This window comes from Rhinatrema bivittatum, unplaced genomic scaffold (assembly GCF_901001135.1).
Source record: "Rhinatrema bivittatum unplaced genomic scaffold, aRhiBiv1.1, whole genome shotgun sequence".
Lineage (NCBI taxonomy): Eukaryota > Metazoa > Chordata > Amphibia > Gymnophiona > Rhinatrematidae > Rhinatrema > Rhinatrema bivittatum.
The window spans coordinates 546079-570674 of NW_021820270.1; the positions used below are offsets into that span (position 1 = coordinate 546079).

At 46.1% G+C, this 24596-nt stretch overlaps 1 protein-coding gene across 1 annotated transcript in view; it reads right to left on the bottom strand.

Moving 5' to 3' along the window:
- The window catches only part of LHFPL1 (LHFPL tetraspan subfamily member 1), a 55347-nt gene extending 40152 nt beyond the window's left edge, over nucleotides 1–15195 (bottom strand). Inside the window, exon 1 of the mRNA XM_029585806.1 lies at nucleotides 14930–15195. The gene's annotated coding sequence lies outside the window, so the exon portion shown is untranslated. The remainder of the gene's footprint in view (nucleotides 1–14929) is intronic.
- Nucleotides 15196–24596: the final 9401 nt, after the last annotated feature.

Sequence of the window (24596 nt, forward strand, 5' to 3'; positions counted from 1 at the left end):
AATGGGAAATCTCCTTCCACCTGAGCCTCCCTTAAAATGGAAAAAATGGGTCCAAAACGCACCCAGCAAGTCCCTCAGGGGTAGAAGGGGAAGGCAAATTACAAATGCAAAACTTAAATGTAAGCAGATGAAAACCCTTAGAGCATTCAAGATACTTCAACACTGATTAATTTTATTTGCAAGCAAGAATTATCAATGTTGTATCTGCCATGAATAATATCTTAACAGCAAAGCAGGATAACAGATGTTTATATCCACGTTAACTAATAAGAACGCTTTTCTTATTTTTCTCATCTCCAGGAACTAACAGAACCGGTCCTGAATATAAACCAAGATAACTCTCAGAGAAGTCCTGTATTGGTCCTCTCCTTTAACAGTGGACTATTAAAGCTGGAGCTTTAAATCAATAGAAGCTGATACTTTGTGAAAACTCTTTTTTTCAGATGTTGTTACTGGAACCAGCTGAGGAATGATACTGTGAAAAGATTACTAGGAGACCGTGCTGGTAAGTATAAGTTACTCACTCTCTGTGTCTCTCTTTCTCCTGTTGTCTCCCTTTACTTTTTCTGTCACTATTTGATTTTGTTTCTTTAATCTCCTTCTTTCTCTCTCTCTCTCTCTCTGTGAGTGTCCTTTCTTTTTCTTTAAAACTCTCCAGAGGTATAAATGGCTGTTGGTCGAGCTAGACCATCTGGTGGCCAAAGTGCCAGTGTACACTCGTCTGTGTCCTTATTTGAATGTGAGGAGCTGGTGTTCGGCTGTGCTGGTTCTTTGTCCTCTCACCGAGTCTGTGGTTCGAGGATAGGGGGCGCTGTTTGCATCCGCTGCTGGATTAGCTGAGAGGCACTTGGTAGACGCTATCTCAGGAACTCTTTTTATCAAAATGTGCCGATCCTCTCCTATGCTGTACTTTAAATAAATGGAAATCGGGATTCCTGACTATGCTAACACAATAAAGTCTTCCAGTCAGGGAAAGCAGAGTGATTACTAAGTGTTGTCTCGGAGGCTTGGTGTCACTTAATATTATCTAAGGCTTCAAAAACTAAATGGTAATTCAGTATTCCTATTCTTTATTAAGTCAGAGGGAGGTTTTGGCACATATTTTCTGATGCAAACACACAGAAGATTTCCTTTCACTCTATGGGGTAGATTTTAAAAGATTGCGCGTGGGCATACATGTTATAAAATCCTGGGTCAGCGCGCGCAAGGGAGTGCACAATTGTGCCGCGCTGCCTTCCCCCGTTCCCTCCCAGGCCGCTCCGAAATCAGAGAGGCCTCAGAGGGAACTTCCATATCCCCCCACCCTACCTCCCCTGCCCTTTCCCCCCTACCTTTTCCTTGTTTTCATTTTTATCTCAGCCCTAGGACTGAAGTAAGTTGTGCGCACCAGCAGTCGGCCGGAGCGCAATCCCCGGCACAGCGGCAAATATGGCCGCTGTGCCGGGAACTTGACCCCTCCCTGCCCCTTTTTGCAAGCCCCCGGACTTAATTGCGTAGCCGGGCCTTTTTAAAATAGGCCCAGTGCGATGAGTCAGACGAACTGAACCAAATCACTGTGAACCTGGAAGATGCAGTAGGCCAGATTGACAAACTAAAGAGTAGCAAATCACCTGGACCGGATGGTATGCATCCTAGGGTACTGAAGGAACTCAAAAATGAAATTTCTGATCTATTAGTTAAAATTTGTAACCTATCATTAAAATCATCCATTGTACCTGAAGACTGGAGGGTGGCCAATGTAACCCCAATATTTAAAAAGGGCTCCAGGGGTGATCCAGGAAACTATAGACCAATGAACCTGACTTCAGTGCAAGGAAGAATAGTGGAAACTATTCTCAAGAACAAAATTGTAAAGCACATAGAAAGACATGATTTAATGGGACACAGTCAACATGGATTTACCCAAGGGAAGTCTTGCCTAACAAATCTGCTTCATTTTTTTGAAGGGGTTAATAAACATGTGGATAAAGGTGAACTGGTAGATGTGGTGTATTTGGATTTTCAGAAGGCGTTTGACAAAGTCCCTCATGAGAGGCTTCTAAGAAAACAAAAAAGTCATGGGATAGGAGGTGATGTCCTTTCGTGGATTACAAACTGGCTAAGAGACAGGAAACAGAGAGTAGGATTAAATGGTCAATTTTCTCAGTGGAAAAGGGTAAACAGTGGAGTGCCTCAGGGATCTGTACTTGGACCAGTGCTTTTCAATATATATTTATCAACCTAATAAATGAAGGTTGACCGACGTGCTGCAAATGCGCAGTAGAGAGCAGCTCTACTGCGCATGTGCACGTCAGTCTTAGGCAGCGTCAGGAAAAAAAAAACATGGCGGCGGGTGGCAACGGCAGCGGGGGCGGCAGCGGGCGGCGGCGGTAGCGGTGGCGGTAGCAGCAGCGGGTGGTGGTGGCGGCGGCGGCAGCGGGCGGCGGTGGCGGCGGTAGCGGCAGCGGGCGGTGGCGGTGGCCATTAGCGAGGGAGGGAGGGAGTGGGAGGGAGGGACTGAGTGGGAGGGACTGGGGAGGGAGGGACTGAGTGAGAGGGAGGGAGGGGAGGAGTGGGTGAGTGTGTGGGAAGGAGGGAGGAGTGGGTGAGTGTGTGTGGGAGGGAGGGGGTGGGGAAGAGTGAGGGGAGAGGGAGAATGAGGGAGAGGTGAGAGACAGGGATGTGAGTAAGTGGAAGGGGGAGAGGGAGAATGAGGGAGAGGTGACAGACAGGGATGTGATTAAGTGGAAGGTAAGAAGTTGTGGAGCAGAGAAAAAGGGAGTGGAGGAGGCTGAGGGGGAGGGGATGGGATTGAGAGAGGGTGGGGAGTGACTGAGGGAAGGGGGAGAGAGGTGGTGACTGAGGGAAGGGGAAGAGGTGAGAGTGAGGGGAAGAAGGCAGTGGGAGACAGAGGGTGAGTAAGACTGAGTGGAGGAAAGGGGAGGAGTGAATGAGGGGAAGGGGAGAGAGGGAGAAAAAGTGTAGAAGGGTGCTGTGTTAGAAAATGGACTGAAAACAAAATGTAATGTAGCCCGTTTTAACGGGCTTAACGGCTTGTATATTTATAAATGATCTGGAAAGGAATACAATGAATGACGTATCAAATTTGTGGACAATACAAAATTATTTAGAGTAATTAAATCACAAGCAGATTGTTATAAATTGCAGGAACTTGCAAGACTGGAAGATTGAGCATCCAAATGGCAGATGAAATTTAATGTGGACAAGTGCAAGGTGTTGCATATAGGGAAAAATAACCCTTGCTATAGTTACACAATGTTAGGTTCCATATTAGGAGCTACCACCCAGGAAAAAGATCTAGTCACCATAGTGGATAATACTTTAAAATCATCGGCTCAGTGTGCTGCAGCAGTCAAAAAAGCAAACTGCAACTCCATCATTGCTCTCTACTTCAATGCCAAGAGGTAATGGGAAATTGGATTTAAATAGCAACCACCAAGGGCCCTGATTTTTACAGTATGGGGGAGACCTGTGTGGCACGGCTGGTGCTGGGCAGACTGGATGGACCATTTGGTCCTTTTCTGCCGTCATTTCTATGTTTCTATGTTGGGCTCTAAAGGGTGTTCCCTGTTTTGGGCCTGATTTACTGAGGCCTTTTCTCCCCCAGTCTGGGGGCATTTCACAAACAACCTGGGGCAAAGTCTGCGGGTGCAAGGTTGGAAGGGAAATTAGGTACAAGCTTTCCTTTCCCAGTTGACCACGGGGTACGAAGGTCCTATGAACGTTGCACCTGTAAGCAGATTGTTTTGCTGGAAAACAGCGCACGTAGGTTTGGAAAATCCCATCTACGTGTGTTGTTTCCCCCCCCCCCCCCCCCAGGATCGCTTCCCTTAATCTGGCTAAATGTACCCGAGCAGCCTGTGACTTAAACGAAGATGCTCTGAGGGTTGTAGTCTATTAGGGGTGGGAGCCTTGACATATTTGGTTGCCCTTTTGTTTTTGTTCTGGGGGGGGGGGGGGGGGAGGCCATTTCGGGTCCATCTCCAGATCGTATTTTCTTTCCAATTCATTGTTGTACCATTTTGTTAAAAAAAACCCATTTATTCAAAAAGCAGAGCCCCGTCCACCAATGACCCCTGCCCATCCTTCTGACCCCCCCCCCGGGCTCACTACAAACACCCGGTGGTCTAGCGGGGGGGGGGGGGGCCGGGAGTGACCTTCTGCTCCCAGGCCTGCAGCTGCCCCCATTCAAAATGGCGCTGGCCACCCTTACCTTGTGACAGGGGCTACAGGGGCCATTTGGGCAGCCCCCTGCCACGTGGAGAGCAGCTGTAGAGACAGGGGTGGTCAACTAGGGTGTAGTTTCAGCAATAAGGAGAGCAAGAAAGGGGCTGCTGATGAGCAGAGGGACAAGGAGCTGCCAGGAGAGCCAAGACAGGAACGGTCCTGTAAGAAATCCGTGCGAGCCTGTGGTTCACATCCCGGTTTGGAGAGCGTCAGGTTGTCGTGTGGAGGTTTATGGCTGCCTGAATATAAACCCCTTCCAGATATGCAAGCTGTCAAGTATCAGACCTAGCAAAGGAATAAAGGGTGCAAGCTTGCCTGGCCATCTGGTTATTTTGGGCTATCTGGCAGCGGTCCAGGACAGGGCACAGGCTGCAGCAGCATCCTTACACAACTGTCTATGAGGAAAAATGCCTACCACATCTGGGCCATAACGTAGTCGGCACTGATCCAGGGACACTAATATAATTTCCTATGTGAGAGCCGTTCTTCATTTCTACACTGACAGACGGAAAAAATGTTAGTGTGACCGGAGGTTTCTAAGAATAGATAGCGTCGGACCATGGTGTCTGCTGCGTCCAACATAGAACAGGCAAGATGAAGGAAGAATCCATCTGGCACTACTGCTGTCTCATCACTGAACATTTATCAACAACAACTGAAAAGTAAAACCTTCTCTATCGATGTTTTCCCCATTTCAGGCAGAAAGTTGACTTATTAAAACTGCAGGAGCTAGGAGGGTCCCTTTTCGGCCAGCAGCTGGCTAGAATCGGTAGCCGGATAAACTTACCCAGCTAACTTTTGCTGGGATATTCAGCAGCAGGAATATCCCCAGCCGTGTCAGAGTTAGCTGGATACATTTATCCGACTCATTTTAAGATGTCTCTCCAGTTGTCCTAATCAACAATGTTATCTGGGCGGCGCTGAAAACTGGCATTTGTCCAGCTGTAGCCGGAGAAACTGCTTTCAGTATTAACCTTTCTCTGTACAGAACCCCCTTAATTACAGCTCCCTCTCTGTCCAGTAAGCAGTGTCTGCCTGCGAAGGATTTCGGCAGAGATAACCAGGAGCCGCATCCAGGCCGGGTTTTAAGGAGGATACCCACAATGAACATGCATGAGATAGACTGGCATGCACTGCCTTCTTTGCATGTGGATATCGGGAAATCATCTGTTTATGGCTCTTGTGGGTCACAGTTGGCCACCCCTGGATTAAAGGTCAATATCCCAACTTCAGGAGTCAGGAGCATCGTTTTGACATTTGGGAAAAGTTTTGCCTGCAGAACAGCCAAAGTGTTGCTGGCCTATTCTCACTAGGTGGCTATATGTAGCCATTTCTGGAGTGACTTCTCACTGCTAACTTGCTACGGTCAGTTGCCTATTTCTGAGAGCAGGTACAGGAGGCCATTTTATAGCCTGGCTACCTAGGATGTTGTTGAAACAGCTCCTAAATCTGGCTGGCGGCAAAATAGCTGCCTCAGAGCTGTATTCTGAAAATTGACTCCTGAGTGCTTACTGAGGACGTACAGGACGATACAGTAAAGTGCACTCAGCTGAGCGCACTGATTAACATGCGGTGGGATGCTCATTTTGGATGCGCGTCTACAGCCCCTTATACCATACGGGTTTAGCTCGTCCAAAACGCGCTTCCACCCCCCCTCTCCATGTGATGAATAGCGTTCATTACATGCAAATGCATGTTGCTGAGGCTATAAGCTATTCACCCCAGATTTAAAAAAATAAAATGTGTCCAATCCACACATTTGTATGCTCAGAAATTAACGCCAACCCAGAGCAGGTGTTGATTTCTGAGCAGCCCAAAAAAGTGTACAGAAAAGCAGAAAATACTGCTTGTCTGTACCTCCTCTGACTTAATATTGTGGCGATATTAAGCCGGAGGAGCCAAAAGGTTAAAAAAAAAAAAGTGTAGGCGGTCAGGTTAAGGAAACAGACGCTCAATTAACGAGCATCCATTTTTCTAACCCTTGCTTGCGTACAGGTTAGGAAAACGGACGCTCGTAAAACTGAGCGTGGCCAGGCGCTCAACACTGAGCGACCATTTTCTGCGCGACTTTACTGTACCGGCCTGACAGCGAGCCTGAACACCATGATAGGTGGGAAGAGCACGGACCAGCGACTGCAGGGTCAGAAGCCAGAAGAGCTCCAGAGCAGGCGCCCTTGGGTCTGTGAGCCAGCGGCCATCTCTCTCCAGCACTTAGGGAAATGCGATTCGTGTACTCCAGTGACCTGCCCTTGGAAAGCTAGGAGCTAGGCCTGATGGAAAGGTACAGGTGGTGATGAACGTACGGGGAGAAACCTGCTCTCTGCAAAGCTTCAGCCACACGCGCGTCTGAGATCCACAGGCTCAGATCTCAGCCCGGCTGACACACCCTTTCACGGTAGATGAAATAAGCAGTAATTGTAACTAGGTATAACTGTGTCCTATATCCAGGTGGTGCTCTAAAGGTTTGATATAAGAAGAGTTTATTTATTATAAAAGTTTACTTTGTAAAAATGAGGCCTTGCTTTTCACATAGAAACTAACGTCTGAATATCAAGCTGGGGTCTGCCTATGTAATTGTCAGCCTTCCTACAAATAAGGCTACAGTGGCAGGCATTGAAGCAGTCAGGGGAGAGGGAGAGAGCTGGAAATAAGCAGGCCCTTCTCCCGCCTTAGCTAGAGGAGCTGCTCACAGGGCTGCAAAGCCGTCATTGGAAGCCTCAGGGCAGCAAGTTTGACAATTCAGAGATAAATCAGCAAGCCCTTGTGACAGGAGCTCAGAATTGCAGGTTTCAAATGGAGCACAGCCTTGGCCAGTAAGAAGGAGGTGGCCAGGTAACGCCATGTCCTAAGGGACAGGTGAGTTCAGTCCTGGCTTTACCCCACGGCCGTGTATTGGAGACGCAGTTTAGATTTCCCTCGGAAAAAGCAGAACTGCATCCCATGGCTGCACAGGACGCCGGGCCACAGACAGGAGGTTTTTCACTGGTGTTTAAGCTGTGCCTGCTGAGGTTTGCCAAGGAGTGGAAGGACACTGCTCTCGTTTTAATAAAGGAACCTCTTTTTATTTACAAGTGCATAAATCTTCTAAGCAGAGTTGCCAACCAGCCCTATTTTTCTTTCGGAACAAGCTGATCCCAGCTGGGCCCCACCGCATGGCTGAATTTGCATTCTCTGCTTTTCCTAGAGAAATGAAAAGTCACACAGCCGTGCATAAAGTGAAGTGAAACCAGGACTGGAGCTATCTGTCGAGGGAAACTGGAGCTGGGTGGCAACCTGCAGTCTGAAGGCCTTCTGAAAGTGCCCTGTGACAAACGTGTGCCAGGACATAGGTGCGCTGATAGCACCACACCTTGGGTGTTTACCTTCTTCCCATAATTGCCTTAGGTGTGGTGAGATGAAAGAATGGCACATCCGCAAGCAACCTTAATGCTAGTCTAGGGCTGCCAACTGGCTCTTTTTCTGCCGGTCAGGCTCGTCTACTGCATGCACAGACTCGTTTTCGGCAAATCCGAACTAAAAGTCTCTGTAAGTAATGGGTTAAATATACTGTCCAGTCTGTCTGTTCCATCCTGGGGAGAGTGGAAAGCGGAGGTCTCTTTTGTGTGAGATATATTTAATTTAAATTAAATTAATATTTATATTCCACCTTTTCAAATAAGAGTCAGTACAAGGTGGATAACAGAAACACATTGATGAATTGTGGTGTTAATTATTTATGTGGCAGCATTTACAAAGCAGAGAAAATTATCCTGCCTACAGCACATTCCAAACTACATTATTTATACACTTCCTAAACAATAAAATCAATCCTGAAACATATCAGATAACTGATCCTTCAGATCCCCTCTAAAAGGATAGACATGTCCCCATCCCCCTACCTTTCCTGTGCTAGATTGCTCTGCATAGTCAATTCTGAGCTGTCAAGGCATGCTAAACTAGGAGGGGTGGAGTGGAGACTGAAGCTTCAGAGCAGTAAAATAAAGGCATGTGGTGTTTGTGAAGGGATTTGTTCCTTGTCATTGCTGCTGAGAAGCGTGTAAAGGAAGGAGATTCTTTTTTTTTTTTTATTGTGACATAAATACGAGCCTTCCCTAATTTCTGTTGCTAGTAGCAAATTCCTTCTCCTGCTAATGTTCCTTTGGTCTCAGCCCAGCCATGTACTTTTTCTATAATTAGAGCAATCCTGTGGAATGCTGTATTCACTGCTATTCATGAGACCATTGTTCATCTTGCTTTTAGGAAGCAGCTCACAGCATTTTATTTTTCCCAAGCCTTTGGAGGTTGAGATAGATCCACTGAGTTTTACCAGTTGCAGGTTACTGATTTTAGCTTATGACATGTTTTTGTGTTACATATGTCAGAAATTTGTTTTTGTATTTTAAATTGTTATCCACCCTGAACTATTTGTCTAGGTAGGGCAGAATATAAATAATTTTTAAATAAATAATAAAATAAATATAAAGCAGTCTTTTGAATTTACTTCTAATTACAACAGTCTCAACAGTCTGATTTTCAGCTATGGCCAGATTGCAAAACGTTTATTTTATTTATTTATTTATTTTTAATGTATTTTTTTATATACCAACATTCGATCAGAGATATCACATTGGTTTACATTCAGGTACTGTAGGTATTTCCCTATCCCCAGAGGGCTTACAATCTAAGTTTGTACCTATCTGGCTAACTTTGCTCAGATATTCAATGGAGTGACCACACTGCTGAAAATCCATGGCTATTTTATTCATGCAGCCCTAAAGTTACCCAGCTAACTTACTGTATAATGCTGAATATCAGCGTTTATCTGGCTAAGGCCTAGATTTATCAAAATGCGGTAAGTACCACATGCGATAGCAAAAGGGGTGTGGTTTATGCAAATATTCAGTTTATTGTGCTCCACCTAGCTTGATGTTACCCAGGACTCTCTACCTGGGTAACATCAAGCTAGGTGGAGAGAACATTGCCCAAATCTCATCTTGGAGTGAGTGTCCTCACTCCGAAGGTCATCAAATCTTCACAAGAATGTACTGTTCTGTTTGTATGTCTCACGTTGAGTCAAAATGGCCCCTAACCCCTACACTAATACCTAAACCTCACCTCGAGTTACTAGGTGGGCCTACCATAGGGATACAAATGCCTATCTAGGGAGATGACATTATGGCCAGTCTCTCTCTCTCCCTCCCTCTCTCAGAACTTCAATTCACCTAAAATAGGCCTTGCAATACACCCTTAACACATGCAAAAATGCCTTAGTTCATCTTGATAAATGACCCCCTATGCTAGCCAGAGAGCTGATTCTGTCTCAGAATGTCACTGCTCCACCCCCAACATGCAGCTACTTTTTTATCCAAACTTAGCCCGGCAAATGTTGCTGAATATTGGGCTTAAATTGCTTATTCCATCAGGAATTAAATCTTTTCTTTTATATTTGCTTTTTGCCCATTGATGCCTATGGAGTTAAACTGCAGAAGTGATTTTTGAGCATATTTAAATAAGGCAGTGTGGGCAATCGTTTTTGGCTTTGCATGTATTAAGAGTGAAGGGACAGAGGATGTGAAGCAATTCATTGTCACGCGAAAGTGACGGTTTTACCCCATAATGAGAGAGATTTACAACATGGCGGCCTCATCTGATCAGAAATGGCAGCTGTACCGCCATTTTAGACTTAGAACTAGATATGCAGGTAGCTACAGAAAAGCTGTCAGAGAAGCTGACAGTTTAAGTTATGAGAAACTAACAGTTTCATCTAAGCCCCTCTGTTGCAGGTGTGAGAATGAGGAACTGCCTTGTCTAAGGGCATAGTATAGTTAAATACAAGCCCAGAAAGAGAGGCAGAAACTCTCTGGCTTAGTGCTAAGAAACTGCCTTGAAATATTACAGAACAATGCTCTTTTATTTCTACTCTGATATATTTTAGAAGAAAATACTCTGCTTAAGTTGCAAGAGACACCGTAATTCAAAAAAGAGAAAGTAGTTACTATAGTTCTCTCTGTAGCTCAGAATGAGGAACTTTTTTTTTGCCTTACCAAGGAAAATGATACTAAGAATGTGTATATGACTTTAGTTGCAGGACCCATGTCTCCTGCCCCCCCCCCCCCCCCCCATCCTCCTGTATTTTCTGCTTGGGTTGGTGACTTGATGACTCTGAGTAGCAAGAGAACAAAGCGAATAATACTGCACCTACGCCAAACCAGATCTGCTCTAGGAAATATGAAAAGGAGATCACAGCGACACACTGTTGAAACAGATCAAGCACTGACCACAAGACCACTTGAGATGACCCCTATCTCCAGTGTGCTGACCATCCCCCCGATGAGACCATCTCTTTCAGAGACACTGCTGACAGTTCCAAGGTGATAACTATTCAGAGACGTTTCTCCTATCTATATCCTTTTACTTGGGCCATTCTTATAAGTGGTCCTGTATATATTTCATCGCTATCTTTTTATTCTTGTATGCTACTATATACATTTATTTATTTAAAAATGATTTATATCTCAAGCCCTCCAATGTTTGGGGCGAGTTACATAAAAACATAATCAGTAGTCACATACAATGATAATAAAACATACAAAGCCATACATATTCAGTTATTGGCTACAATAAGATACTATTATATGCTTTGCATTACATTAGTGGTTATATTGCTTAGGATTTTGGGAAGTGTTTGCTGTGTGTTATAATACTGCTGTTAGTTTATATAGGGATAAAATTTACATATATCTGACCAAATACTAGTGGTTGTTTATAATCACAATGATGCTGCTTATCAGTCTATTGTTGTGGCATATATTATATGCTTATGATCACTGCCTTTATGTATATATATTCTCACACTACATTGCTTATGATCACTGCCTTTATGTATATATATTCTCACACTACATTGAGTCCTTGGTTCAAGCTGATTTCATAGCAGAAGCATGGTCATTGCATTGACTCTACCCAATTCCATGTGTTGGTGACCTCCAGTGTGAAAGGGAGAATGAGAGCTATAAGTATGGTAACTTCTTGCATGATTTCACAGAAAGTGCAGACTAAAAAGGGATTCATAAACTTCCTGAGATATGCGGAGCATCTGAGTCACACGTTCATAAAACAAAGGAAGCAACTATTTTGGTTTCTGATAGAATAACCTTCTACTGAAAAGTTTTCTAAGTCCCAAATGTTGGTGACTTATGCCCCGAAGTGGGTAGAGACGAGACAATGTGAAGTAAAGTGGCTTGTCCACGCATGCATGTGTCCAGCAGAAGTGGGACTTGACCTTGGGTCTCCTGGCTCCCAGACCGTGCCCTCTTTCCCCATCATTTATCCTTGTAGGCCATCCTGCCTCTTCCTGCAGGCCACATTGCTCCTCACTCTTCTATGGAGGTACAGCCATGAAGTGACCATGGGAGTTGGGGTTGTATATTTCTGCCAAATTTTTTTTATAGGCTGCAATTAATGACTGTGGTCAGTATAGGGCTACTTAAACCCAGTATTGCACAACCATGGAGCCTAGCATGTAGTTGCTCTGGGTTGTCAGAAGTATTTTTGGTCTGTTTACCATGTTGTGTTTTAATTTCCATTTCCTTAGTCCTTTTAGGGAAGTTACTGTATTATTGATGTGAAAGAGACCTGAGTTCCTTGTGGGCCTGGCTTCTGTTCTTTAGGCCAGAGAGGGGGGTGAGGATGCCCTGGAGGCAGCACTTAATAGTCCAGATGGAGGGTGTCTCGGCCATTGCTTAATGGCACCACCCAGTGGCCAGGCTTAGAATGCATGCACATGAGTTCCTTAGAATATCATTAGGATAGACGGACTTAGATGGGGGTTGGGGAGAAACTCCGGATAGTACCATAGCCCAACAGAACCTGGTTCTGACTGAGCTGGAAGTCCAAAGGAGTTAAAGAAAACTACCAAATGCCCCCCCCCCCCCAAACAAAACATGAAAACATTGTATTTATTATAAATATTAACAATACTTAGTCTCAATTAATTGAAATGTACTGTAAATTCCAAAACACCAGAAAGGTGCTGTGAGGTGGCTGCTCATCTGCTTCCAAAGAACTGTGCTGTAATTTGGGTAAAAGGCATTATTTAAATCCCAAATTACTATTATTAGCATTATTGAATATTATAGTTTTCAAAAGCTCATAGATGTTCATAAGATGTAGATGTCCCTTAAAAGCTGCCTTCTGTTTCAGAGAGAGGGAAGGGGAGAGAGAGGAGTGTCGCAGGCCTGGCCATGAACATCGCCAATTTGTGAAAACGCATGCACAGACTCCCCATACATTCAGACTAGGAGGAAAGCTGTAATGATTATGGTACAAACCTGGCTCTCCAAACCCTTTGCCATTGCAGATTTGCTGAGACAGGGCTGTTTTGGTTTGAAGATGCATTGATTAATCTACCCCTACCCAACAGGCCGATTCAGAAAAACGCGCGGGAGAGCTGGCGAGCGACAGACCACTCTCCTGGGCGGGCGATTCAGGAGGGTGGCCTATGCAAATTAGGGCCCGCAGTAAAAGGAGGCGCTAGGGACACTAGTGCGTCCCTAGCACCTCCTTTTTGACAGGAGTGGCGGCTGTCAGCGGGTTTGACAGCCGACGCTCAATTTTGCCGTCATTGGTTCTCAAACCCGCTGACAGCCACGGGTTCAGAAAATGGACGCCGGCAAAATTGAGCGTCCGTCTTCTGACCCGTGGGCCGGTTTTTAATTTTTTTTTTTAATTTTTACTTTTTTTTTACTCTTTGGGACCTCCGACTTAATATCGCCATGATATTAAGTCGGAGGGTGCACAGAAAAGCAGTTTTTACTGCTTTTCTGTGCACTTCCCTGGCGCCGACAGAAATTAACGCCAACCTTTGGGTAGGCACTAATTTCTGAAAGTAAAATGTGCGGCTTGGCTGCACATTTTACTTTCTGTATTGCGCGGGAATAACTAATAGCGCCCGCAACCTGCATTTGCATGTTGCGGGCGCTATTAGTTTTGGGGGGTTGGACTCGCGTTTTCGACGTGCTATTACCCCTTACTGAATAAGGGGTAAAGCTAGCGGGTCGAAAACGCTCGTCCGCTGGAGCACACTGTACTGTATCAGCCTGCAAGTGAGGGAGAGAGAACCATAACGAGGGCCTTCTGTCAAGAAAAATGGGTAAAGCGTATAAAGGAGAGTTAGCCGCGCACGATCTGAAGCAGCGAAAGAGCGGATGTTGGCAGGTAAGCAATTCCTGACCCACCCACGTCTGGCGCACTTTTTCTACTGTGCCGCTGCAGACCCTCCTCAATCTCTAGCCTCGCCCCCTTCCTTGTGTTCAGGTCCAGCAGGCCTGCTGGGATTCTGTGGCTGTGTTTTTACTTCTCTGGCTCTTCTTTCTGTGCAAAATTTGCTCCTCTCTGACATGGGCCGATACAGTAAAATGCGCAGGAGAGCCGGCGCTCCGAGGCGAGTGCCCGCTCTCCCGACGCGCGCCCAGGCCACTCTCCTGGGCGCGCGATTTAGTATTCAAATGAGGGCCTGTGGTAATAAGGAAGCGCTAGGGACACTAGCGCGTCCCTAGCGCCTCCTTATTGGCAGAAGTGGCGGCTGTTGGCGAGTTTGACAGCCAACGCTTAATTTTACCGGCGTTGGTTGTCGAACCTTTGGCAGGAGTTAATTTCTGAGAGTAAAATGTGCGGCTTCACTTCACATTTTACTTTCTTTATCTTGCGGGGATAACGAATAGGCCCATCAACATGCATTTGCATGTTGCGGGCGATATTAGTTTCGGGGGGGTTGGCCGCGCGTTTTCCACGCTTTATTACCCCTTACTGTGTAAGGGGTAAAAATAGCGCGTGGAAAACGCGCGGCCAAACGGGCGCTAAAGGTGCGCTCACTGCAGCGGCCCGTATGTGTGTGCAACGCACCAAAAACCATATTTGCGCTGCCTTGTTGCAGGAGATTTTATCATATATTTCATTTTGGATAGGACACTGGGATGCCCTCTCGGTATCCTATCCAAAATTCTGACTATAATTAAAGAAGAAATGGCACAAAAACACGTTTTCCCCTTTCAAACGCAGAGATGGCATTTCCTGCAGACGCGGCCGCGTGTGCGTATGCACGAAACGCACGATGGAGTATGGTCGCGCCGCTGGGTGGCTGAAGGCCCGCGCTCAGCATGACAGCACCTGTATTATTATTATTATTATTTATTTGATTTATATTCTGCTTTTCGACACTTCCTAGCTGATCACCTTACCTGCCGCCAGCCGTGGGTGCACTTTCCATCTGCGGCTGAGATATGGGTGCTCCTGGGGGCAGGGACAGGGAGGTCTACACACCTGCATGGCCTTTTTTTTTTTGCAGGTCATTTTTTGATGGGTCCTTAGACTAATAATTAATAAGGAAGATGGGACAGAAGTTGCTAAGGGCATCTGCTATCATGGCCAGCAATCTCGCCTGATCCTCAGATGTGTTTTTAGCAAAACCGATCTGAGCCTGAAACTGTTGAATGCACTGACTGCAGCAGAGTCTCACTTACTTACTACCCCTGATAAATGTACCCCAGAGAGAGAGAGAAATTGCTAACAACTGTTCTTCTGCAGGGAGTGGGTGCTGCGTTACCCAGCCTGGGTGCTCTAAGCCTTCCCGAGCTCCCGCCACCCCGGCTCTCACTAATAATCCGAATCCGACTGCTACCGCCATGAAACGGGTTTCAAACGAGCAAGAAGAGCGCCGTCTTACCCTGCGGGGTGGGGAGCGTCCTGCTGGCTGACCCGGCCGCCGCTCGCCTCTGGCCGGAGGAGGAGTCCAGCAGGCTCCCTGACCTAATTGCAATTAACTCCCGAAGCACTGGGCGTGCAACGGCTGCAGGGAGCTGAGCCGGAGCTTTGCTGCGCCTCTGCAGAGAGCAAAGTGGATTCCACAGCGAACAGAAACCGAGCTGGGGAAAGTCGCCTGCTAGCGGCCACTGTGTCTTCTCATCTCTGCCCTGCCCAGCTCCAGCTCTCCTCGCATCAGTAACCCAACTGCTTTCCCCCTCCAGTGCATTATTTTATTTTCTTTTATCTAAATCTGTTTTATTGACTCTGCTGTCCCGTTATTTTGCAGAGCTCCAGTCTTCCTCATGGCCCTTTGCCCTGTTTTGGAGAATCTCTCCCCTGAGGTCGCTTTCCAGCTGCTTCGGTTCAAACTTTAAATGAATCTTTTGTCTGATTCTCAGCACAGTAACATCCTCACTTACTCCCAGGCACAGAACATCAGTAAGAGCTTTCACAGTCTTCCAATAATCACCCCACCTCCTACAAAAGAGAGGGGGTTTTTTTAGAAAGAAAGGGCTGTGGTAGTGACTTTATTCATGTTTACAGATGTGTACAGGTTTCTTATTTTTGTATCACCATTTGAAACCTGACGCCATTTACTTTTTAATGCAACACGAGCTGCACTTCTGCGATGTCCCAGCGCAGGGTGCAGCCACCTGTGGCAGTGGCATAAGTGGCATCACAAACAGTGGCAGCAGATTGGTTCATGAAACCTGTGTGCACATGAAGTCGTTTGTAAACCAATTGGATCCAGCATTTGGGGGCTGATGCTGAAAAGGCTGCTCCCAAACCTGCAGAGGCCTTGAAGGGAAGCAGCTTAAAGACGTAAAAAAAAAACCAGAGACGTCCATGTTCCAAAGCATTTAGCTGGATAACGCAGAAGTTATGGGATGGGCACTTATCCAGCTAATATGTCAGAGGCTAGAATTTAGCTAAGTTATGGGCATGCCGGGAGTGTAATTGGAAGGAGCTGAGTTAGCTGGATACGTTATCCTTTAGCTGACTAACTCTGATCAGGCCACAGAGCCGTCCTAAAGTTAGCCATTTAAAGTTAGCCGGCTAACTTTAAGGTTTGCTGGCTTTATTCAGTAGTGAGGCTGCATTACTGAATATGCCTCCAAAGCTGGCCTAATAAGTGTAATCTGGCAAACTTTGCTATCCGGCCTGTGTCTGAATGTGGACCTCAGAGAGACTTTTAAGTGGCAGGTTACAAGTACCCCTAGTGCTAATTGAAATGGACATAAAGGGGATAAGTATGGGATGGGCTCACCCCTCTCTCTCTCCCCCAGGCTATGGCTGCAGGGACCTTGCCTCCTGCGGCAGAAGCTGGTTCTTGGCCCCACTGCAGTGCTTGCAGTAAAACCCATCATGAATAAGTGCAGGTGGGAACGAGCCAGCACGTGCACTCTGCTGCAGAAAAATCCCAGGGTTTATATTCCCTGGCCCTGAGTGGCCAGGGAATATAAACCCTGGGGTTTCCCAGACTCCTTGCTGGCTCCACAGACATTTCTGCTTTCTCAGCCCTGCCTTGGTTCTGGGGGGTTTCTTGTACTTTTTCTACCTGGATTCTGCTTGAATTGATGCTTGGATTATCTTGGGACTTGTTACCAGGACTGAACTGTTCTGGTTGCCAGACTTCCCAACCCTTCTAAAGCCAACCTGCTCCCCACATCTGGCAGCCACTGATTATCCTCTGGGATTTCAGATACCTGTAAAGGAGCCTGGCTTTTCACCTGGTCAGACAATCACCTACTTGCCTGATGTCCCTGACACCCGAGTTTTTAAAACGAATCTTCCAAAGCGTTGCACAGACCATGAAGCATCAGACAGCATTGGGTTAGGAATCAGAACAGAAAATCATGTTTGGACAATACCATTCTATGAATACACGGAGCTAAATTAGTAAAAGCAAACTGGTATAATAATGAGAAGTTGCTGGTAGCACTAGGACGCAGTTATGTGGCTCCTTCATGGTTAACGTCTTTCAACCTATGCAGTCATATAAGATGTCCATTGAGTCCATCTGTCTGACCGCCTTATGGAGTAAACCATAAGATGGCAAAAATCCAACTGAGTATCAGTTGACAATTCAGCTGAACTGTCATAAAAATATCTTCCCAACCTCGAATGAGGCGATGAGCAGATATGTCTACATCAGCACTGTCCTTTGCAATCTTAACTAAACTATAAACCCTAAAACATGTCAAGCTTTCCTTTGTAGTGTATATATAATGTTACCACCATGACCTTTCCTCTTGTCAAAATGTTTCATAATGCCATCCCTCACACTGTGAAAGACGGCTCCACGCTAAGCAGGAGGTTTCCTCGTGCTGTCGAATTTCCATACGCCAGTAAGATCTCTCCCTTGTCCTGCTGCCTAAGCCCTTTGAGTTGCAATGTTCTCCAACTGGAAGGCCTGTGATGACAGAATTGGGGATGGCAGAGCCTCCTACACACTCGGGGGAGAGAAGAACTTGTTTTATCAAACCCAATGCATCTCAGTGGCTTCAAGTTTGGAGATTTTTAATTTCATTTTCATCAAACAGTGGAAGACTTCTCAGTTCACAATGTTCCTCTCCACGAACCTTGACACAGTTGGCACTCACTTGGGTTCTTAGTGTCGGGACGTGGGGCAGTTGGACCCCACAGATGCTGAGACCACAAGGCAGAAGATCATAGCAGAGACAAGTTAATAGTTCATTTGTTCACACCTCAAGCTTCTGCTGGCACAAATTCTGGCACCAAAACTAGCCTTAAGATCATTGCATGGTAACTGAGAACAATCCGTTTGGCTTTTTTAAATCCATTTTGAAGCTGGCTTCTGAACTAATTAAGTAGGAAATGTTTTGCAAAACCTCTAAAACCTTCCAAAGGGATCTAGAGGTTTCACAAAGACCAAACTATTTCAGAAGTTTCCCATTTCCACAACAGGCCCCACTAGAACTGTACAGAAATAGATTATTCTAGAACAGGGGTTTGCAACCTTTTCCTCTTGGAACTCGCCTGACAGATGATGCTCACAGGTGTGACACAATGAACACATTATCATCGCAGCATCCGCAGGACACCCCGCGCCCTCTCCCCACCCAGCAATGGGTGCAGAGCAGAACTAGGACATTTCCCCGTGCAACTCACCGTGCAAAAAAGATGTCCTGGTTCTGGTATCACCTTGCAACACAAACTCCCTCCACTACTAGGTGCATTGTAAAATATAAAACCTGAACTGGAGCGAGCAGCCTCCTGCAGACCCTGTGGCACACCTCCCAGGACCTCGCAGCACGCAACCATCCTTCTAGAAGATGGAAAAGACTGCACAAGCAGAATGCATGGAACAAATCCATTTCACGAGTGAATTAAGAGCTGCAGGAAGCCCAGGGTACATAGAGGATAAATCCACCTGAACACAAACAGCATACTCTTATTCCTCGCAACGTCAAGAAAACATGCGAGTCTCTTCTAACTACCTGTGCGCGCCACTGCCTGATAACTGAAGATATCACTTATCATACTACACCCTGTCCTGCTGATAGCACAGAGAAAAAAAGTACATTTTAGCCACTGAGTTTGCTTCCTGTTGTGTGTTTTGCAACAGAGATATTGAGAACATCTTTTCTTGCATCCTCCCACCCATCATAGTGTTTTTAATGCACTGTCAACAAATCGGGTTACCAACTGCAGCCATTTCCATTTTTTTTTTGGACAGGTTGATCCGCTCCTGGTTTTTATCCCATTGCTTGAAGGAAGTACAAATCCACGCACGAGTGAGGGAGAGTAAGGTCAGGACCAGTGAAACGGAAGGGGATCCGGGTGGAATCACTGGTGCCACAGCTTGCATCCTGGATCAGCTGAGAGCGACTTCATCCTCACCGGAGCATCCCCCACAGGTAACGGCCAAGGAAGCAGGAAAGGGGGAAAGGGGAAGCACAGAACTGGGAAGAGTCACCGTGAAGATCTTGAGAACTTTCTCAGCAAAGGTAAAAATCAGGTCCCAGCAATCAGAAGCACAAAGCAGACGAGACAAAAGAAGCCAATGCTTGTACTCAAGGGCACGACTGATACCAGGATCGGGTTCTTAATATTTAACGATGTGGTCGTTCAGTTCCTGGAGACTCGAAACATACAAGACAACGGTGCCAATTCTTTTAGCAGAGCAATTCCCCATCCTTGTTGTTTCGGTGCCGCGGTGAGCTGTTGGTCTTTTTTCTTTTTTCCAGTTAAAGCAGCAGTGTCACCCGCCATTTTTACTTCCTGACAAACATGAAAATAAAATAGCGCCGTATTCACGGTGGATGCAGTGCAAGGAGTGAGCGGGGGGATCTCCTGGAACAGTGCAGAACGTGTAAATACTGCCACCGGACCATCAGAGAAACCCACAATCGCCTCAGTTTTAATGTTAGACTTCTGTCTTTTTTTATTCTTCTGTAATTTGGTGGCTGATTTTGTCCCTTGGCTGAGCTGAGTTCCATTTATCCAAGCAACAGTGGGAACGCATGCTGGGAGCACACCATGGTTTTGGCCGTATTTATAATTGATCTCTCTGCGTCTGTTTTTCCACGGGGGAAGTGCTCAGTGAAGAGGAATGGGATGTAGTGTTCAATAGGACTGCAAAATGTCCTGTTTCAGCGGCTACACAGGAACATTGCTGCAAACTCTTATACAGATGGCACTTAACTCTTATACAGATGGCACTTAACTCCGGCAAGACTCCATGTCACGTTCCCCAATGTTCCTGACCAATGTTGGAGGAATTGCGGGCAGACGGGTTCCTCTATACACATCTGGTGGACCTGCCCCAAGGTGATACCTTTCAGGGATAAGATCAGCTGCTGGCTCGCTGACCTAGGGGTGGGAGATGAGCCTTTAACAATTAAACATGTTCTGTTAAACCTGCCTGTGGAGAAGCTTAGTAAAGCACACCAAGCGTTTAGTTTACGGGTATATACGGCTGCGCGTTGCAAACTGGTGAGGGCATGGAAACTGCGTGAATCACCGCCCTTAGCAGCTGTAATTCACAGGCTTTATTCATATTATCGTCTGGCATATCTTACTGCTGTGAAACGCGCCAGGTAGCAGCTTTCTACGAAATATGGGACCCGATGAGGTCCATGGCTCAATGGGTTAAATAAAGTATTGCCTCTCTCCCAATTATTCCCAATTGAACCCTTCAGTCTGGGATAATTTCACAGAACTAATGTTACCGGGCCATGGTAATGCGCACTATGGCTTCCTTACTTGACAGTGCACACTTTTATTTGTCTGCTTTGTTTTATTCTATCTTATCCTATGTTTCTATGTTTTATTGTAAAGAGATCATGGCAATGAATGGAGGGTCGAGGAGGGAGGGAGGGATGGGAATTATGGGGGGGAGATGCACATTTACAAAATGTTTGACCAATAATGTCCATGTTGTATTGTTTGTATTCACACACAATTATGTTATTTTTGATATATGGTCAATAAAACTTTATAAATAAAAAAAAAGGTAACATGAAACAAGGCTCGGTATCATATCTAGTGGATGTTTGACTTGGCAAGGCATTCAAACTGAAGAATTAAACAGTTCATTGTCACGGATGGGTCTGTCCTGCTTCAAACGTAGAGCCTGCTTTAGGGATCATCCTAATTCAAAGTTTCTGCTTCCTTTAATTAATGCTAAATAGCCTGAAAGGAAGGGATGGGCTGGCTCTGTGCCACCCAAGCCATTCATAGAAACGAGGCCAATGATAATAGGTGGCTGTGAACCGAAAAGCCAAAGAGATCGGGAAAGCATACGAGAGCCACCTGCTGATTAATGGAGCATTTGTCCTGAAGCTTAATGGTTTTGTTGAGTAACTTTATATCTCTTGCTAGAGTAAAAAGAACTACCCCGCGCGCAATATGCTGCCTGTACATATTTCACTTTATGAGGGCACAAAGCTGGTATTATGAAGAGCACTAGCTGTAAATTTGAGAGACTGAATTTCATAACCCAACACTCAAGTGAAGTTCATTCTGCCACAGACCATGTGCACAGCAAACCCATCTGCAGACGCTGACCCCCTCAGACCAGTGTTTCCTTTCTCTGAACCGGAGGCACGCCTAGCCAGTCTGGTTTTCAGCATTCCCACAATGAATATGCATGAGATAAATTTACATACACTGGATCGCCAATGCGTGCACGTCTGTCTCATGCTCACTCGGTTAGGGGCCGATGCAATGAAGTCGCGTAGAAAGCGGGCGCTGAACAGTCAGTTCCCGCTCTCTTAACGCGCCCCAAGGGGGCGCCATGCGATATTTAAAATAGGGGGTCGCGTTAGCCAGGAGGTGCATCCTTGCTAACGCGAACCCCATCGGTTTTCGTGGCTGCCGTGCGCCGGTCACGGCGGACAGCCACGAAAACCAATGCCGATAAACCCTGGCCCGACCCCTCATGGGTGAGGGGCTCTCTTTTTCCACAATAGTTTCAAAGATACCCTGGGCAATGGCCTGCACCAGAAAGTGATCGTTTGTTTCAGCTGCAATCCTGCAGAAGGGATCGATCAGCTGCAGATTCTGACTGACCACGAGCTCCTCCGCCCCAGCACTGGCCAGTTCTTCCAGATAGATGTCAGTCAGGTGAAATCGGATCCCGTTCGGGGAGCCTTGCTTTCACCGCGCCCAGCTGCTATCCCACGCGTTTCTTCTCAGCACCTCCAAGGTCTGCCTCGACATCCTGCGGCTCAGCAGGTAATACTTATCCAGACGCAGCCGGTCTATTCCTTTCCATTCGCGACTCATTGTCTGCACCTGCCTGTTCCGGAAAGCGTGCAGGAGCTGAGGGATGGTGTCAGCCAGGTCCTCCTGCAGCAGGGGTTTATCCTGCATCCTCGTGCAGTAAAAAACTCCTTTCCAGATTCTGAGCAACTCTTCCAGGCTGAAACCACCCATCCGCTGGCTCGTCTTGATGGTGATGTACTTGCGCAGCTGCTTTGCGGAGCGATCCCGTAACAACTTCTCGTTACAGGCCAGTCTTTGCGCGAATCGCATCTTGGCGGGCTGTAGCGCAGAAGCCTTGGCACCTACAGCGCTTTACAAGCCCCGCAGCTCCTGCCAAACTTTTTCCACCTGCTTACAGTAATGCGCATACCACGTGCAACTCGCTTCCGCGATCGTCTCGGGCATGTAATGACGTCACGCACCGGGCCACACTTAAGAACATAAGAACATGCCATACTGGGTCAGAACAAGGGTCCATCAAGCCCAGCATCCTGTTTCCAACAGAGGCCAATCCAGGCCATAAGAATCTGGCAAGTACCCAAACACCAAGAAGATCCCATGCTACTGATGCAATTAATAGCAGTGGCTATTCCCTAAGTAAATGTGATTAATAGCAATTAATGAACTTCTCCTCCAAGAACTTATCCAAATCTTTTTTGAACCCAGCTACACTAACTGCACTAACCACCTCCTCTGGCAACAAATTCCAGAGCTTTATTGTGCATTGAGTGAAAAAGAATTTTCTCCGATTAGTCTTAAATGTGCTACTTGTTAACTTCATGGAATGCCCCCTAGTCCTTCTATTATTTGAAAGTGTAAATAATCGAGTCACATCTACTCATTCAAGACCTCTCATGATCTTAAACACCTCTATCATATCCCCCCTCAGCCGTCTCTTCTCCAAGCTGAACAGCCCTAACCTCTTCAAACTTTCCTCATAGGGGAGCTGTTCCAACCCCTTTATCATTTTGGTTGCCCTTCTCTGTACCTTCTCCATCGCAACTATATCTTTTTTGAGATGCGGCGACCAGAATTGTACAAAGTATTCAAGGTGTGGCCTCACCATGGAGCCATGCAGAGGCATTATGACATTTTCCGTTTTATTAACCATATAATTCCTAATATTCTGTTTGTTTTTTTTGACTGCTGCAGCATGCTGAGCTGATGATTTTAAAGAATTTTAAAGAAAAATAATAACAGTTAATCCCAATGCACAACGAACCACAATATCTCACACCAATACGCTGTGAAACTACAATTTTTTTCTTCTATGTGCTATATCTCATATATATTAATTTATGTGAAGGACAGTCATAACACCCATGGCATACAAGCAGTTTAGCTTTATGTATTAACCGCTACGGGTCATATTTAATCATCGGTCCGAATCCTTTTATTAATAAGTGTATCTTTTCATTTGTAACTTTTTCTCATTTTAATTTTTCTTAAAATTAATGTGGAACGGTACTTCCCTTATTCGTTGGCAGCGCTATCGCGCTTCAGAAATCCAATTCTTTTGATGGCGCTACCGCGCTTCAGAAGGTTGATTCACTCAGGGGACAGTTGTTCAAAATAGGGTTGTCTGTATGGGAGATAATATAGCATCATGGTAAGGGAGTACATGGGAAGACATTTTGTGTGTTAGACCTTTGCGTAGGAGAGAGGTAGATAAGAGAGGGGAAGACTAATCCAGATAAGCTCGTTTAAATAACCATGTTTTTCTTTTTAAATTTGATGGTGCATGGTTCAAGGCATAAGTTTGGAGGGAGGGAGTTCCAGAGTGAAGGGCCAGCAACTGAGAGGGCACGGTCGTGTGTGGAGGAGAGGTGGGCTGTTTTAAGTGAGGGTACTAGTAGGGTGCCTTTGTTAGCAGTTCTGGTGGGCCGGGTAGACTGATGAGTGTTAAAAGGAATGTCCAACCAGTTGGAGTTGTGAGCGTGAATGGTTTTATATACAATGGTCAGGGTTTTGTAGTGAATTCGGGAGGGGATAGGGAGCCAGTGTAGATCTCTGAAGATGGGGGTGATATGTTCAGATTTACCGGTATTTGAGATGATTCTAGCAGTCGCATTTTGTAACATTTGTAGGGGTTTTATCGTGGAGTAGGGGAGCCCTAGGAAGAGTTGTTAGGGATAATTTGGAAATCATTAGCCTCGGTGATTTTTTACATATAGGCACATGGACTCCGTTTGCTTTTATTGGAACCTCTCTGTTGGGATGCCCTAACTCTCCTGTTACATTAGTATCCTTCAAGGATACATTTCTCCGAACCATGCACTGCTGAGTGACTGTCGGCTTTCCCCCTTGTTCTAGTTTAAAAGCTGCTCTCTCTCCTTTTTGAAAGTTTGTGCCAGCAGCTTGGTTCTACTCTGGTTAAGGTGGAGCCCATACTTTCAGAAAAGTCTCCGCCTTCCCCAAGAGTTTCCATAGTTCCTTACAAAACTGAATCCCTCTTACCTGCAGAATCTTCTCTTCCATGCATTTAAACTCTGGAGCTCTGCCTGCCTCTGGGGACCTGCACGTGGAACAGGAAGCATTTCAGAGAATGCCACCTGGAGGTTCTGGATTTCAGCTTCCTACCTAAAATCCTAAATTTGGCTTCCAGAACCTCTCTCCCACATTTTCCGATGTCGTTGGTGCCCACATGTACCACGACAGCCGGCTCCTCCCCTGCACTTATAATCCTATCTATGTGACGCGTGAGGTCTGCCACCTTCGCACCAGGCAGGCAAGTTACCAGGCGGTCCTCACGCCCACCAGCCACCCTGCTATCTACATTTATAATAATCGAATCACCAAATATGACGGGCGACCTAACCCTTCCCTCCTGGGCAGTAGCCCTGGGAGACTTGTCC